The sequence below is a fragment of the Neovison vison genome, chromosome 11 (assembly GCF_020171115.1).
Source record: "Neovison vison isolate M4711 chromosome 11, ASM_NN_V1, whole genome shotgun sequence".
Taxonomy (NCBI): domain Eukaryota; kingdom Metazoa; phylum Chordata; class Mammalia; order Carnivora; family Mustelidae; genus Neogale; species Neogale vison.
The window spans coordinates 1,000,754-1,018,024 of NC_058101.1; the positions used below are offsets into that span (position 1 = coordinate 1,000,754).

The 17,271-nt window shown below is 42.8% G+C and overlaps 1 long non-coding RNA gene and 1 pseudogene across 2 annotated transcripts; one reads left to right on the forward strand and one right to left on the reverse strand.

Moving 5' to 3' along the window:
* The first annotated feature begins 4,154 nt into the window (after positions 1-4,154).
* Positions 4,155-6,239, forward strand: LOC122889709 (annotated as a pseudogene).
* Positions 6,240-12,614: 6,375 nt separating this feature from the next.
* LOC122889125 lies at positions 12,615-16,968 on the reverse strand. Of its 2 annotated transcripts, XR_006380817.1 has the most exons (4): positions 16,929-16,968; positions 15,804-16,019; positions 14,962-15,061; positions 12,615-12,938 (listed from the first exon to the last, which is right to left on the reverse strand). It is a non-coding gene; the product is annotated as an uncharacterized LOC122889125 (long non-coding RNA). The 2 variants fall into 2 exon arrangements; XR_006380816.1 differs by lacking the exon at positions 16,929-16,968 and having other exon boundaries at positions 15,804-16,187.
* Between the last annotated feature and the right edge of the window lie 303 nt (positions 16,969-17,271).

Consider the following 17,271-nt stretch of genomic DNA (forward strand, 5'->3'; position numbering starts at 1 on the left):
ATTGCAAGGGACTGTTCATTATATCAACATGCAACGTTAGGGAAGGAGGAAGATTTTGATTTTAAGTTATGTTGTCAAAGTCTGTAGGTGCAGTGTCTCTAGAGCAGTGAATCCTGTTCAAATTTATGATTAGGCGAGAAGTTGACATGGAGATTGTCCTTTCCCTGATCAAAAATGAATAAAGGCTTTTTAAACAAAATCCAAACTTTTCAATCAAGTCTTGATATATATATGACTGAAGAAATACACTACATCTATAGATGATTAAGAATTACAAAGAACTGAGTAAAAATGCGTTCGGGTTTTTTTTTTCCCCAAGGGGCTTTGGACTCTATAAAATTCAGATTTTGGGCTCTATGGATGCCGACTGATGTAAATTTTAAATATAACAAGGCTAAGCCATAGGACTTCATTTAGTTGAACAATAAAGTTGTCAGGGTGTCCTCCAAGTATTTGGAACTAAGTAATTTGACAAAGGCGTGAGGGTGGAAATTCTGAGGTCCTTAAGACACAAACATAAGTTGCCTGTGCTCTTGTTAAATGTGCTTCCTGAATGGTTTTGACTGAGTTCTGTGTGGTGGTCCTCATCCTAATAGAAACTTTATTAATTTCACCAGTATTCTGTGGGCTCATGGTTATGTTTATAAGATTATTAAGATGTCTGTTGGGATACTAACATGGGTAAGTGGGGCTTTTATCCCATTCCCTGGTGCAGCTTTCAGAATGGTGACAGGGACTGGTTTCTTGCTAATTGTAAATTTTAGTACTTAATTTTTAATATCTGAAAATTTCATCACTACCCTTTACGAAGATTTTCTGATAGGATGTAAACCACAGGATGCTAAGTTTCAGTGATTAAAAGTGATTCAAGGACACTGCAGTACTGTACTGCAATTTTTCTGTTACCTTTTCTATGAAGTCATTCGAAAGTACTGTCATAAAAATACGGGTTTTAGGGTTAGTTCGGGTTTTGTATTTTTGTCTTGAAATAGTTTAATTTGATGTGGAATTTCAATGGATTTTGGTTAAATGGCAAGAAATAAAAATTCACCTTTGACTTCTCAACCACTGCTTCTTATAAACTAGGGTAGAGCATAGTGCTTTCCTGAAATTACACATAAGGTACATTCTGAAAACTTGATCTATGTTTAAGTGGTAGCTTAATCTGGTTTTATTTGAGTACTCAAATATTTAAGAGGTTTACCCCTCAGGCACCTGGTTGGCTTAGTGGAGCATGTGTCTTGATCTCAGTGTTTTAAGTTTGAGCCCCATTCTGGGTACAGAGATGACTTTTGAAAATCTTTAAAAAAAAAAAAAAGATATACCCCCATTTTGGTGGAGGTAGATCCATCTCAGGGTGTTGGGACTGAGTTGTAGTTTGAAAAAGGATATTCGGTATACTCTGATTTGTTACTTAAAATGTAGAAATTTCAAATAATGTTTCAGGGTTTGAGTTTATCAAAGACCAACACAAATGAGAAATACAGGAGAAACACTTTGTAGACAAGTTTCCTTATGCTACTCTAGTGGTTCTATCTTGAGAATCTAACCCAGAATGAATTTTGACCCCCCAAAAGATGCATGTCTATATATATTCTAAGTATAGCATTCAGAGAAATTATCTTTGAAAGCCATCTAGTTTAAAAGGCTCTTGAGGTTTGTTGGCTTTAATGGTAATGGACTAAAGTTTATTGAATTTGCTACCCTTGATGAGGTTGCACAAAGGTGACAGTGGGGGGCTAAATGGTATTTTAGGCCCATTACCAGGACACCCTTGAAATACATTCTTTCACAGACTCGGGGGGGGGGGGTGTTGTTTTCATTTTGTTTATTAGTGGGGTTTGTTTTGTTGAGAGAGCACAGGGGAAGGTCGGGGAGATAAATCTCAAGCAGGCACCATGCCCAACCCAGAGCCCAGTGCGGGACTGATCTCACAATCCTGAGATCATGACCTGAGCCGAAATCAAGAGTTGGATGCCTAACTGACGGTGCCACACAGGCCCCCCCGGATTGTGTTTTGAATGGCTGTGTATTTATCAACTACATTGCTCACTATGTAATCATGCTTCCTTTTTTTTTTTTTTAAAGATTTTATTTATTTATTTATTTGACAGAAATCATAAGTAGGCAGAGAGGCAAGCAAAGAGAGAGGAGGAAGCAGGCTCCCCGCCAAGCAGAGAGCCCGATGCAGGACCCTGAGATCATGACCTGAGCTGAAGGTAGAGGCCTTAACCCACTGAGCCACCCAGGGACCCCGGTAATGATGCTTCTATTAAAATTCCACATAGGGCATCTGGCTGGCTCCGTCAGTAGAACAACCTTGATCTCGGGATTCTAAGTTCGAGCTCCACGTCGGGTGTAGAGATTATTTAAAATCTTAAAAAGACATCAGCTGTCAATCAGAATTTCCCACAGTATGATAATTGGCATCATATCACCAACTACAATGCCAGCTAAAACCAAAGAATCTTCATTAGCTTGTCCAGGTTTTTAAAAATATTTCTATCAGACTTTTAAAATATTGAAAATAAGTCTTAAGAATTTTCATTACTACTTTCTAGGACTTTAGCACTATACCTACCACATTATTGAAAATAAGGAGAAACAAAATGTATTTTTAAGTACATTTCATATTCTAGGAAAAGTTATTTTAAAATACTTCAAATAACTATAGTTATAGTTATCCGTACTAAACTATAAGTATAAAGTAGTTATCCATACTACTTAAAATGTAGTATGGATACAATTAAAGATTTACTTATTTGACAGCAAGAGAGCACAAGCGGGGAGAGTGGCGGAGGGAGGGAGAAGCAGGCTCCCCCAGTGAGCAGGGAGTCCAAAGTGGTTCAATATGGGGCTCAATCCTGGCCCCTGAGCTGAAGGCAGACAGAACTTGACTGACTAAGCCTCCAGGCACCCCAGTTCAAATTTTAAAAAATCATGCTTTGAAGGACTTCAGAACAAAAAGGCCTCTAAATTACACCTCTGATCTCATTTTAAACATATACTTCTGTTTGTCATACATTTGTTCTTTAGTTACATTCCATGTAAATAAACTAGACCTTAGAGACTGTCAAAACTAAGAAAAACTTCACCCTGGTCTAGGTCTTCCCTTATTCTTTGAAAGTTATTTTAATTGCTATTCGCATGATGTTTTAGGACACTAAGATGTAGACATCGAAAGGATATTTAATTTTCTTCCATTCCCCTTCGTAACACAATGACAAATTCAGGAACATCATCTCAGTTCCATTCTCTGCTGACCATGGGATCCGTCCGTCCTTCCTCCCTCCTTCCTTCCTCTCTCTTTCCTTTTTCTTCCTTCATCTGTCTTTCTCTCCCTCCCTTCCTTCCTTCCTCCCTCCTTTTTTGTCTTTTTCTTCTTCCTTCCTCCCTCCCTCCCTCCCTTCCCCCTCTCTCTTTCTTTCTTCCTTTGTTTTCTTTCTTTCATCTTGAACCCCCAAGAGAGGAGGGTCTTGGTGTTAGTGGCAGGTAGAGAGATTTGCCACTGGCCCGTAACCAAGATCCACAGTACTACCAGGCAAGTGTTGTTTAATCTGAATCATTTTCAATTCTGCTTATAGATATTTGCCCCTCGAAATCATCCTCTTACTTCGTTAAGGACACCAGGGAGGCAAATTTCACTCCTCTGCCTCTAACAGAAACAATCAAGCACACACTTAGCCAGGAAATACGTAGGCATTAATTACTGTTCTCTTGATAATTCCGGGAAAGGTATGCAAATTCTTGGTATAACTTGGTTAAGAACAATGGTCACAGTTTATTAACTCTATTTGTTGCCATGAGAAAAGAGAATGTCTTAGGTAAAGATGTCAGTTCTTAAATTATCCATAACATGCTAAGATGATACTGTGTTTTTATTTAGCAGTACATAATTCACATTTCCAGGCATTAGCCTATTCTTCATAATAGAGTAAGAACACGTACTCAGGTATATATCTACATGACATACAATTTTCATTAGACATTTGTTCAAAAAGTATTTAATACTTGCTTCCGTTTTTAGCAACTATGGCCTAAGTAATTCTTAAAAGAACTGAACGAGCTAAAAATATAATGAAAAATTCACCTGGCTAAAATCTAGAGAAGGTCAGAACCTAGAGAAGTACGCCTGGCATTTAAAGTTGGGTTTGATGGCCTTACCAGACAAAGAAAAAGAAGTCAAAAGCGTAGGCCACCCCCAAGTGTAGACTCTGATACCCCAATTACTCCATTAAACTAAGAGTTTCCAAAAGAGGGGCACCTGGGTGGCTCAGGGGGTTAAGCCTCTGCCTTCGGCTCAGGTCATGATCTCAGGGTCCTGGGATCAAGTCCCGCATCGGGCTCTCTGCTCAGCACAGAGCCTGCTTCCTCTTCTCTCTGCCTCTCTACCTACTTGTGATCTCTGTCTGTCAAATAAATAAATAAATAAATCTTAAAAAAAAAAGAGTTTCCGAAAGACCTGAGAACCCAGTTCCCTCACCAATGAAGTTAAGGGAATCTTAATCCCAGAATTTAGACTAAGATAGTTCTAGTAAGGGGCCCCTGCGTGGCTCAGTGGTTTAGCCTCTGCCTTCGGCTCAGGTCATGATCCCAGCGTTCTGGGATCCAGCCCCGCATCGGGCTCTCTGCTCAGCGGGAAGACTGCTTCCTCCTCTCTCTCTGCCTGCCTCTCTGTCTACTTGTGATCTCTGCCTGTCAAATAAATAAATAAAATCTTAAAAAAAAAAAAAGATCTAGTAAGGTAAAGGGCCTCAAGTGCCTGGAAAAAGGAAATGATAATCATTTCTTTGTCCTAGATTTCTGATAGTTTCCACAAAGGTTTTTTCAAACATAATGCCCAGTACATAATAAAATCCACCATGAGCAGAATCAATGCAATGAACAAATCCAGAAGATCTCAGGTCTCCTTGCTTACTGCGTTGAAATAAAATACAAGCTTGAAAATATCTCAGGGAAGAGGAAACTTAAAGCAACACAATAGATCTGATAAAGAATCAAACAGAACTTATACAAATAAAACAATAAATGAAATTAAAAACTAAAGATGGATGGGTCTAAAAATGGAGTAGATACAAGAATTAGTAAACTGAAGGGTAAATGAGAAGATACTTTCCGAAATTTAACATGGAAAGACAAAAACATGAGAACTGTCATGGAGAACCAGTGACATAAAAATTCCAGTAGGTGCTATAACATGTTTGATTGGAGTTTGAGATGAAGAATCAAGAGTTTTCCGGAGGAGCCCACTGGGAAGGTGAGTACGGCACACCGGGGAGGGATGGCAGAGATGCCTCTGGCCTTTCCTTTTGGGCACCCCCCAAAAAGTAAAAGAGACAGAATGAGGCAATATATGAAGAGAAAATGGCTGGAATTTTCCTAGAAGTGATGAAATGCAATCTACAGATTCGATATACCAACAAATTGTGAGTTTGAAGAATATCAAGAAATCTGTACAGAGATACAACTTGGTGAAACTAAAATGTTTCACAACAAAGAGGAAAACCTTCTCGACAGAACCTTGCATTCGGGGGCTTCACTTAGGGTGGGCAGCCGGAGTATGTTGTGATTCAGCAGCTCGGACCTGCCACCCTCCAGCTCAGAACCGCGGGAGCCACCTGTGTGTCCCAGACGGCTGTGGCTGAGGGCAGGAGAGTCCAGCAGACCGTGGAGCTCCTCGCCGGAAACTGGTAGATGATGCTCGCGGCAGCGAAGCAAGGAACATTTTTTGTGGATTGTGAGGCCCACCACACAGCTGCCTCTATTCTTGGCACCCAAGGTCAAGCCGGGAAGCAGTGGACGTGTTGCACGACTCAGGGTACCTTTGAGAAGGGCCCTTGCCCCACTGCCAGCGCCAACTTCAATGAGCTTATGGTGAAGCTCAAGGGTTTCTTCCAGGCTGCAAGGCCAGCAGGATGGAGAGCTAGAGTGCCCGTTACCAGTCCCGTGACCTTCTAGTGAAGGAGGACACAGTCCCCGTGGGGCCCAGTGCCCAGGGTGTCTCCACAGCGGTGGAGCCTGGCCCCTGTGCGGTCTGTAGCAGCCTTGGATCTCGCCGCTCTGGGTCCTACGGAGTTTTCTAGGCAGCCACGCACCAGGGAACAGTGTCTGGGCACAGCGATGCCAACTATGGCCTAGCAGATACCACGGTCCGGCACTTGGGGCTCTTCGACGCAATTAGCAAGCTGCTGCAGGTGCCGGTGGCTGAGATTCATCGGTGGTGGCCGCTGCCCGCCTGAGCTCTGTCACCGGGGCAGCATAGGAGGAACAGGGGCTGCACGCTGAGGCCTCTGGACCCCAGAGAAGCAGGACAGACATGGAGGCTTCCTGTCCCTCTTCCCAGCTTTCGTTCTGGGGATCCGAACTCCCCTCCACTGACCCGCGCACAGCCCCCCAGCAGCTGCCCCACTCTACGCCTTTCTGGACCCGGCCTGTTCTCGGAGGTAACCACGACGAGTGCAGAAGTGCGGAGCTTTCCTGCTTTGGGGAAGAGGCAGGACAGGCCCGTCCCGGCCTAGTGCTGGTGGGGAGCCGTCTGGATCTCCAATTACTGAGGATTCGGCCGAGGTCCGCCGTGGATGCCCTGGGCTGGGCTGTGCTAATGTCCCCTTCCTCTGCTCCGGGAATGCAGCCGGGCCTCTCCCAGGGAAGGAGCAGGAGGCCTAACCTGGCGGAACGCCCACTGTTTTCTGACCTTCTCGCCCAAGTGACCTGTGAGTTGACTCTTCAAGGGGGTTGGGGGAGTTCTCTGGAGTCTCCCTCCCGAGTCTTTCCGTTCTGTCAGGCATGAGGTTCTCCTTGCTAAAACAAAGAGAACCTGAAGCGCCGTGGCCCTTCGACGTTGACACTTCCATCTTCTGGGCCCCGTGGTGACTGCGTCCGGGGGGATCACATGGGCTGGGGCAGATTTACCTGTACAAGGTCACCAGGACCTCGGTTTCCTTCTATCTTGTTGTCCAGCCACCCCTGGGGTGTTGACTTTGCCCACAAGGTCAGCTCCGGGTCTACAATACACCAGGGAAAGCAAACAAAGCTGTTTCTTTTCAAAGGATGCGACCTGGATTCCCTCCCATGGGTGCGGCCGCTGGTGTCCCTCGCATCGTTGTCGCCGCACTCTGCGGAAAGGGACGCTGGGACGTGGAGCCTCTTCCTTGGGTGGCCGTGCCTTTAGTCAGAACTCAGAGGCTTCTGTAACTAAACGATGAAGGGGAGAGTGGATGGGGGGGCCCAGTCGGGGGTCTCTGCTACGCGGAGCTCAATGGATGTGCCCAGGAGGGCCCTCGGTGGCTCTCAGTGGCTCTCTGCAGAGCGCGCCGGGAAGGCAGCCATCTGTCTGCCATGCACGTGGGCCGGTGCCAGAGCCACTTGTGAGTTTCGGGGGCTCAGTGGCACTGGGCCGTCAATTGTGCAACCCTCACCTAAGAGCTCACGGTTCCCCCAGCTCTGTCCTCTCATCGGAGCCTCCAAGCCGCTTGTTTGACCTGATGCTGCCTGCCCTCTCCGCTCCCTGCCCTCTCCGCTCCCCCTGCAGACACGTTCCGTAGGGCTAACATCGGTGTATACGGTCAGGGATGGTCTTAGGAAACATGTTAATGGACACACTACGGAGCTGTCCTCAAGGAGACCAGCCCTCATCGAAGCACCTAAGAGAAATTACTTTTAGATCTAAAGCCTGTGCCACGGAATCAGGTGGTAGGAGGGTTTCCCTGGCAGGAAGCTCCATCTAATTTTCTAACTACAGGACCTACCATCTGCATGTTTTGTTCTCCTTTTCTCTTGGCTTTTTTGTTTCTTTGTTTTGTTTCTGCTTTTTTAAATGGAGGTGCGTCTTAGATGTCAATTACATACAACAAAATGCATCGATCTTAAAAAAAAAAGAGAAAAACCTTAAAAGTAGCTAAATCTAGATCCAACTACCAGGAAGCAGGAAATACAAAAAACAAAGGCACGTGTTAACTACCAGAGAATGCAACCGTCCCGGGGCGTCTGGGTGGCTCACGTGGTTGAGCAGCCGACTCTTGACTTTGGCTCAAGTCATGATCTCAGGGTCAAGCCCCACGTCAGGCTCCATGCTCATTGAGGAGTCTACTTGAGATTCTCTCCCCTGATTCATGCTCTCTCTCTCAAGTAAATAAATAAATAAATAACTCTTTTAAGAAGGAATGCAACCATTCAAATCTAGACTATGGGGAACTTGACAATTAGAATGTTCCATTTCTTCTTCAACAAATAAACAACGTGAAAAAAAGTGTGGCGTGAGGTGGTTCTAAGAGTAAAGAGGAATTACGGAAAAAGAAAATTTTTCATGGCAAGCGAGCATTTAAGGTGGAAATCATTTTGCCTAAATTATGACACTGTATGTGTTATATGGAGCATGGAGACAGCCTTCCCGTGTCTGGAGAATTCTCCTGTGAGTCTTGGTGAGAAGCAAGCGCTCGCACTCATCCCAGGCTCTGTTAGAGCCAGAGCATCGACATGAGGCCTGTCCATCAGAATTCTCCTACACTAGACTTGGAGACAGGAACTAGTACATCAAATTGATTTAGTGGCGTCGGTGTTAAGACAGGTAGCAGCCATGGTGGCAGCCATAGTGGCAGGTGCTTCCTTAATGGAGCTACTAAGGTTCTAGCAGCTGCGTCCAGTTTCTAGCGTGGATAAGGCCAGTGCTGGAAGCAGCAGGGTCGGCATACAGCTGGAGCAGCAGCAGAAACGGAAGCATCTTTCTGGAGCCAGTTTTGGGGTGTGATTTGGAAATTATTGCTAGATGAGAGTTCCCAAATGTGGCTTTCCAGCTCTCCTGGAGGGTGTAAGTTACTAAAATAGACATTATTAAATTTATTTTTACCTAAACACATATATGAGTAGACATTCAACACACTCATTAGTCAGAAGCACTTCCAGAACAGCGGAGTGAGGGCATCCAAAATTTCACTTCACCATTAAAACAATGAGAACGGTGGCAAAAAAACATCAACGTCCACTTCTCTAGAATTCTGAAAATAATGTCTTGCAACAAACAAGGTGCATTTTTTAAAAAGATAACTGAATCTCAGAAAAGAGGGCTTTGTGATGTTGTAACTTCCCTTTAAGGGGACACAATGGACAACTGTATGCCAACAAATTAGATATCTAATTTGAAACTACAGAAGAAGAAATAGACAAATTGAACAATGGATTGAATTAATAATTTTTTAACACTTTCTATGAAGAGGGGCGCTTGGCTGGCTCCGTTGCTGGAACATGCAACTCTTGATCTTGGGGTCATGAGTTCAAACCCCACATTGGAGGTAGAGGTTACTTTAAAATAAAAATTTTAAAATTAAAAAAAAATTGGGAGGTGCCTGGGGGGCTCAGTGGGTTAAACCTCTGCCTTTGGCTCAGGTCATGATCTCAGGGTCCTGGGATCGAGCCCTGCATCAGACTCTCTGCTCAGTAGGGAGCCTGCTTCCCTCTCACTCCCTGCCTCCTTGTGATCTCTTTCTCTGTGTCAAATACATAAATAAAATCTTAAAAAAAAAACTTTCTATGAAGAAAAACCCAGGACCACATACTTCATTGATGTATTTTATCAAAATGTTTAAAGAATTAACAACCTCCCCCAAAAATGAATTAACACCAATCCTTCATAAACTCTTCCAAAAACAAAAGAGGAAAGAACACTTTCTGACTTATTCTGAGGCCAGTATTACCCTGATATCAAAACCTGAAAAAGATATAACAAAAACAGTATAGATCAATTTCCCTTATGGATAGGCACATACAAACTCTTTTTTTTTTTTTTTTAAAGATTTTATTTATTTTATTTGACAGAGACAGATCACAAGTAGGCAGAGAGGCAGGCAGAGAGAGAGAGGAGGAAGCAGGCTCCCTGCCGAGCAGAGAGCCCGATGCGGGACTCGATCCCAGGACCCTGAGATCACGACCTGAGCCGAAGGCAGCGGCTTAACCCACTGAGCCACCCAAGCGCCCGGCACATACAAACTCTTAAAAAAAATTCTAGGAAAGAGAATCTAGCAACATAAAAAAGGATTATACACTATGGCCAAGAGGAATTTTCCCCAGGAATGCAAGGTTGGTTTAACATCTAAAAACCAATGCCATTATAACATACCATTTTTTAAAGCATACCATTTTTTAATATACTAAAGAACAAAAAATACATTGCAACTGACAGATGCCTCCTTTAAGGAGGCAATTAGGGTTAAATGAAGTCATAAGGATAGGGCCCTAATCTGGTATACCTGGTTCCTATAAGAAAAGGAAGAGATGGGGCTCCTGGGTGCTTTAGTTGGTTAAGCGTCTTCCTTTGGCTCCGGTCATGATCCCAGGGCCCTGGAATTGAGTTCTGCATCAGGCTCCCTGCTCAGTAGGGAGTATACTTCTGTTTTTCACTCTTCCCTTCCCTCATCCCTGCTTGTGTTCTCTCTCTCTGTCTCTGTCTCAAATAAATAAATAAATAAAATCTTAAAAAAAAAAAAAAAGAAAAGGAAGAGACATCTGAGATCAGTCTCTTCCTATACACACACAAACACACATACAAAAAAGGCTACACCAGAACGTAGCAGAAAGGAACACATCTGTAAGCCAGGAAAAACATGCCTCACCATGGGGCATGTGGGTGGCTCAGTCGGTTCGGTGGCTCTTGATTTTGGCTCAGGTCATGATCTCAGGGCCCTGGAATGGGGCCCCACATCAGACTCTGAACTCAGGGAGTCTGTTTGAGGATTCTTTCTCTCTCTCTCTCCCTCCGCCCCTCTCCCCATTTGCATGCTCTCTCTCTCTCTAATAAATACATAAATAAATCTTTTTAAAAAGATGCCCGGGGGGCGCCTGGGTGGCTCAGTGGGTTAAAGCCTCTGCCTTGGGCTCAGGTCATGATCCCAGGGTCCTGGGATCGAGTCCCACATGGGGCTCTCTGCTCAGAAGGGAGCCTGCTTCTTCCTCTCTCTCTTTCAGCCTGCCTCTCTGCCTACTTGTGATCTCTGTCTGTCAAATAAATAAATAAAATCTTAAAAGAAAAAAAAAAAGCCTCACAAGAATCCAACTCTACTGCGACCTCGATTTGGGACTTCTAGCCTTCAAAACTGTGAGACAATAAATGCCCGTAGTTTAAACCTACCAGTCGGCAGTATTTTCTCATGGCAGCCTGAGCAGACATGTAGAAAGGAACTTCCTTGACCTGATACTGTCTAGAAAACCCCACAGCTACATCACACTTAAGAAGGACTGAATGTGCGGCTCCGGGGTGGCTCAGTGAGTTGGGCCTTTGCCTTCAGTTCAGGTCATGATCTCGGGGTCCTGGGATCGAGCCCTGCATGGGGCTTTCTGCTTGGCGGGGAGCCTGCTTCCCTCTCTCTCTTTGCCTGCCTCTCTGCCTACTTGTAATCTCTGTCTGTCAAATAAATAAATAAAATCTTAAAAAATAAAAAGGACTGAATGTTTCCTCCCTAAAATGAGGAACTACACAAGGATGTCAACTCTGTCGCTTCCATTCAACATTGTACTGAAGGTTCTAGCCAAGCCAGTTAGGCAAGATTGAAAAACAAAAGCAATCCAGATTGAAAAATAAGTAAAACTATCTCTATTTGCAGATGACATTATCTTGTATATACAAAATCTTAAATATTCCACAAAACATTGGGTAATAAAGGAGCTCAGTAAGGTTGAAGGGTACAAAATTAACATAAAGCTTGCATTTCCAGGATGAATTTTATTTAGTTATAGTGTATAGTTCTTTTTATATTAAATTAAAAACTTCTGTGCTTCAAAGGACTATACCACCTAAGTGAAAAGGCAAGCCACAGAATGGAAAGAAATATTACAAAACATATAGGTGATAAAACACATATCTAGAATATATAAAGAACATTTGCAACTCAGAAAAAAGACAAATAACTCAGTTCTTAAATGTGCAAAAAATCCAAATAGACATTTCTCCAGAGAAGATATATGAATGGTCAAAAAAGACACGAAAAGATATTGAACATCATCAGTCATTAGGGAAATGCAAATATCAAAACCACAATGAGATATTGCTTCACACACACCAGGATAGCTAAATCAAAAAGACAGTAACAAGTTTCAAAGAGAATATGGAGAAACTAGAACCCTTATATATTATTGGTTGGAATGTAAAACAGGAGCAACTTTGGAAAACAATGTGTCATTTCCTCAAAAAGTTAAATGTAGAGTTACTACATGACCCAGCAATTTCTTTGTTTTTTTAAAGATTTTATTTATTCATTGAGAGAGAGAGAGACCATGTGCACGTGAGAGAGAAAGAGGAGAGAGAGTGTGTGCACAAGCAGGGGGAGGGGCAGAGGCAGAGGGAGAAAGAGAATCTCAAATAGACTCCAGGTTGAGCATGGAGCCCGACCCAGGCCTCAACCTCACAGCCCGAGATCATGACCTGAGCTTAAATCAAGAGTCGGATGCTTACCTGACTGCGCTACCCTAGTGCCCCACCATCAATTTCATTCTTAAATTTATACCCCAAATTGTATTTATACCCAAATGTGTAAGTGTAAAAACTTGTACTTAAATGTTCATAGTAACATTATTCATAAAAGCCAAAAAGTGGAAACAATCCAAATGTTCATCAAAGGATGAATGGATGAACAAAATGTGGCATATCTCCATGATGGGATATTATTTGGCCATAAAATGTAATGAGGCACTGACATGTAGGATGTATGATAAAACTTGAACATGATGAAACTTGACAACATCATGTAAGTGAAAGTCGCTAGACACACAAGGTCACATATTATATGATTCCATTTATATGAAATGTCCAAAATATGCAAATCCCTGGAGACCAAAAGTAGGCTAATAGTTGCTCAGGGGCCAGGAGGAGATGGAGGGAATGCCCGCTCTCGTGCATGGGGTTCCTTTTTTGAGTGAAGAAAAAGTTCTAAAGTGGTGATGATTGCACAACTCTGTGAACAGATTACAAACCATTAAATTATACATTTTAAGAGATGAATTTTTAAACTATATGAATGATAAACTATACGAATTATATCTCTCTAAAGTTGTTACTAAAAAAAGACAAATCCATCCAATATAAATGATATAGCTCTATTTGAAACAGACTTGAACGATCACTATGACAAGACAGTTTTAAAACACATTAAGGGGGAGTCTGGGTGGCTCAGTCGGTTAAGCATCTGACTCCTAATTTTGGCTTAGGTCTTGATCTCGGGGTTTTGAGATGGAGCTCCACTTTGTGGTCAAGCACTGGGCATGGAGCCTGCTTGAGATGTTCTCTTTCCCTCTCCCTCTGTCCCTCCCCTCCCTAAAATAAACAGAACAACAACAACCACAACAACACACACACACACACATTAAGGAAAATTAAAATATGGACATCACAATAGTATGTAGTTACCTTTTTAAAAAAGTTTTTACCTGTTAGAGATACATTAAAAAAATATTTATGCTAAAATGATATGGTAGGGGCACTTGGGTGGCTCAGTGGGGTAAGGCCTCTGCCTTCGGCTCAGGTCATGATCCCAGGGTCCTCGGATCAAGCCCCACATTGAGCTCTCTGATCGGTGGGGAGCTGCTTCCTCCTCCCTCTCTCTCTGCCTGCCTCTCTGCCTACTTGTGATCTCTATCTGTCAAATAAAAAAAAAATTCTTAAAAATAATAAAAATAAAATGATATGGTATATGGTATTATCATAAGAAGAAAACAACAGAAAAAAACAAGATAGGAATAACACCGATAATTTTTTTAAGTGGGTGATGGGTACATGAGTCCATTTTATGATTATTTCTAGTCTAGTGTATGTTTTGATAATTCCCTTTAAAAATATGAAAAATAATGAATGGAGAGTAAAATAACAAGCAACGGGGGAGAGAGTACTGTTTCCACAGGAGCGACAGTGAGGCATAGAGCTGACTTCAGAGTGGGAAAAAATGGCGGCCAGTCAACAGTAGATGACACGTTCAGTATGTCAAATGGGAATAACTATGCCCAAGAATTCTGTCAGCCAAAAATTTTTCAAGATTGAGATGGAATTAAGATAGTTTCTTGGGGCGCCTGGGTGGCTCAGTGGATTAAGCCGCTGCCTTCGGCTCAGGTCATGATCCCAGAGTCCTGGGATCGAGCCCCGCATCGGGCTCTCTGCTCTGTGGGAAGCCTGCTTCCTCCTCTCTCTCTGCCTGCCTCTCGCCAACTTCTGATCTCTGTCTGTCAAATAAATAAATAAAATAAATCTTAAAAAAAAAAAAGTATTAAAAAAAAAAAAGATAGTTTCTTAAGAAAAAAACTAACCCATGAGGAAGTTTTCACTAAAGGAAATTGTAAAGCTTAAACTAAATGTAGAAAATAACTGATCCCAGAGAAAAGGCCCATGTTACAAGAAGGAGTGAAAGAAAGTTAGTGTAGATGTGGGGAAATGTAAATGAATGTTGACTGTGAAAAAATAAATCTTCATAAAAAGTATATGTTCTTGTAAACATTCCACCATTTTTAGAAGGTCATGGTTACCACTTGGAGTTTTCAGAATTTTGTTTTTGTGAAGAAGACTATGAATAGCTCTGCACCATATTTTTCATTCCTTTGGAGTAATTCTTTCTTGTACATTTCTCAAAGTATATAATTGTATACCTATTGTGCTCTCCAAGAACACTGAGTACTCTGTAGTGGTATTTATAACATTTTTGTGCTAATTCATTCTATTTTGTTTTGTGTGCCAACAGTGGTCTTTAGGTGTTTTTTTTTTTTTCTAGTTTTAGAGAGATGTAACACTTAAGCTCTTTTAGTCTGCTTTTGGTATTTAGTTCCTAAATTGCAGAGAAAATTTTATTATTTACTTCATGATCTTGTTACTGAAGCAGGACACCTTGACTCTGTCATTTTGGACCTTCCCAGTATTTTCGTACACCACTCTTTGTGTTTGTACTAGCCATAGTGCGGACAGTTGTTGAGTTGTCGTGTCATACAGAAACTGACCTATGTACGTGCAGAAATTAGACTGACCAAGTATTAGACGCTCCAGTAGAACGGAAGAATCCCAAATGATCAAGAAGCTAATAATTGTCTCACAGGTTTTCTGAGAAAGAATACAAATTATCAGTCTTTTATCAAAGTCAAAATGAATATTACTGGTATGAATGACAGAAAATAAAAATGATTTCATCTAAAACTGCATATGGTCAAATTAATGATATGCATTTTATTTTTTTAAAAAATCAGATCTCAGGGGTGCCTGGGTGGCTTAGGTGGTTAAGCGAATAACTCTTGATTTCGGCTCAGGTCATGGTCTTGGGGCTGTGAGATCAAGCCCTTGCTTCAGGCTCTGTGCTCAGCTCAAAGTCAGCTTGGAGCTCGCTCTTCCTCACCCTCTGCCCCTCCACCCCACACTCTCTTTCTCCCTCTCAGATAAATAAATAAATCATCGTAAGGCGGTACCATAACACTTTTGTTTACACCACTGATGTGTACTTATGTCTGGCCAATTTCCCACCAATAAAATAACACTACATGGTACAACACAGTGTGTGTTTGTTTAAGATTTTTTTTTTTAAGATTTTATTTATTTATTTATTTATTTATTTGACAGAGGGAGAGAGGGAACACAAGCAGGGGGAGTGGGAGAGGGAGAAGCAGGCTTCCCGCAGAGCAGAGAGCCCGATGCGGGGTTCAATCCCAGGATGCTGGGTCATGACCTAAGCCGAAGGCAGAGGCTTAACCCACTGAGCCCCCCAGGCTCCCTTGACCTCCCTCTTATTTGCTGGGAGAGAAAATTATTAAATATCCTATCCAGGCAAGCTTTGTCTAAATGACCCACTCACGGTCAAGCCGCAGAAGGGTCTCCGGAGCGCGCGAGTCTAACAGCGAGCAGAGTCCGGTGCGCGAGGCCAGGCCGTCCTGGGTCCCACCTCAACGCCTTCGCCGAGCTCCGCGTTTAGAAGCAGCCGAGCAGGGCCGTTCACAGGCCAGCGTAGACAGTGACACGAAGGTGTGAATTCGAGGAAGCGGGGATGACGTGGCCACACCTCAGAATTTGTCTGACATAGTTGGAAAGAAAGAAAGATAATATACTTAGAAGAAAAAATGGTAAATTTAAGGTACAAATTCAGGCGGCGGGAGTAAGCCCAAACGTAACAGAAGCCACGGCATGAATGAGTGAAATTCGACTGCCGCCAGAGAGGCTGGTCGATGAGACAGATGCTGGATATGCGGTTTATAAGGAGATAAATCCCAAGGAAAATGATGCAAGAAGGCTAAAAATATTGACATCGGAAAATATACAGTATTACAACGCTAACAATTCTGGTAACAGGGGAAATGGAGCTTACCGCAAAAAGCAATAAAAGGTAACGTGAAACAGTCCAAATTAATAGAAGTATAAAATGCCAGGAAGATATACTAGTTTTGAACATGGAACCAAACAAAATGCAGTGCAAATTCACAGAAATTAAGCCGTAGTCAGTAATGGCAACGCAATAAAATTAAAAGAAAATAACAGCCATAAAGAGACCCAAGGGGCACCCGGGGAGACTCAGTGGTTAAGTGTCTGCCTTCCACTCAGGTCATGATCTCAGGGTCCTGGGATGGAGGCCCGCATCGGGCTCCCTGCTCTGGGGGGAGACTGCTTCTCCCTCTCCCGCTTCCCCTGCTTGTGTTCCCTGTGTCTCTCTCTGTCAAATAAATAAATGGAATCTTTAAAAAAAGAGAGAGAGAGAGAGATCCAGACATGTTGAAATAAGAAATACTGTACTGGGGACACCTGGGTGGCTCAGTGGGTTAAGCCTCTGCCTTCAGCTCAGGTCATGATCTCAGGGTCATGGGATCGAGCCCCACATCAGGCTCTCTGCTCAGCGGGGAGCCTGCTTCCTCCTCTCTCTCTGCCTGTCTCTCAGCCTACTTGTGTGCTCTGTCTGTCAAATAAATAAATAAAATCTTAAAAAAAATACTGTATTGGAGCGCCTGAATCGTTCAGTCAGTTAAGTGTCCGACTCTTGATCTCAGCGCAGGTGTTGGTTTCAGGGTCATGAGTTCAAGCCCTGCTTTGGGCTTCATGCTGGGTATGGAACCTGTTTAAAACAAGGAAGGAAGGAAATAAATAAATATTAAATGTACATATAGATTTAAGCTGTAGCCTAACTTTAGACATATTATAATGTGCTAGAAAACACAACATGTCATGTGTCTCTGGTTCTTAGAGACTCTTTCCAGGCAGCTGTTCCCTTTGCAAACTGCAGTTACTTCTCCATCCTCCATCTGGTAGGAGTAGCACATCAATGACTCCACGGTCCC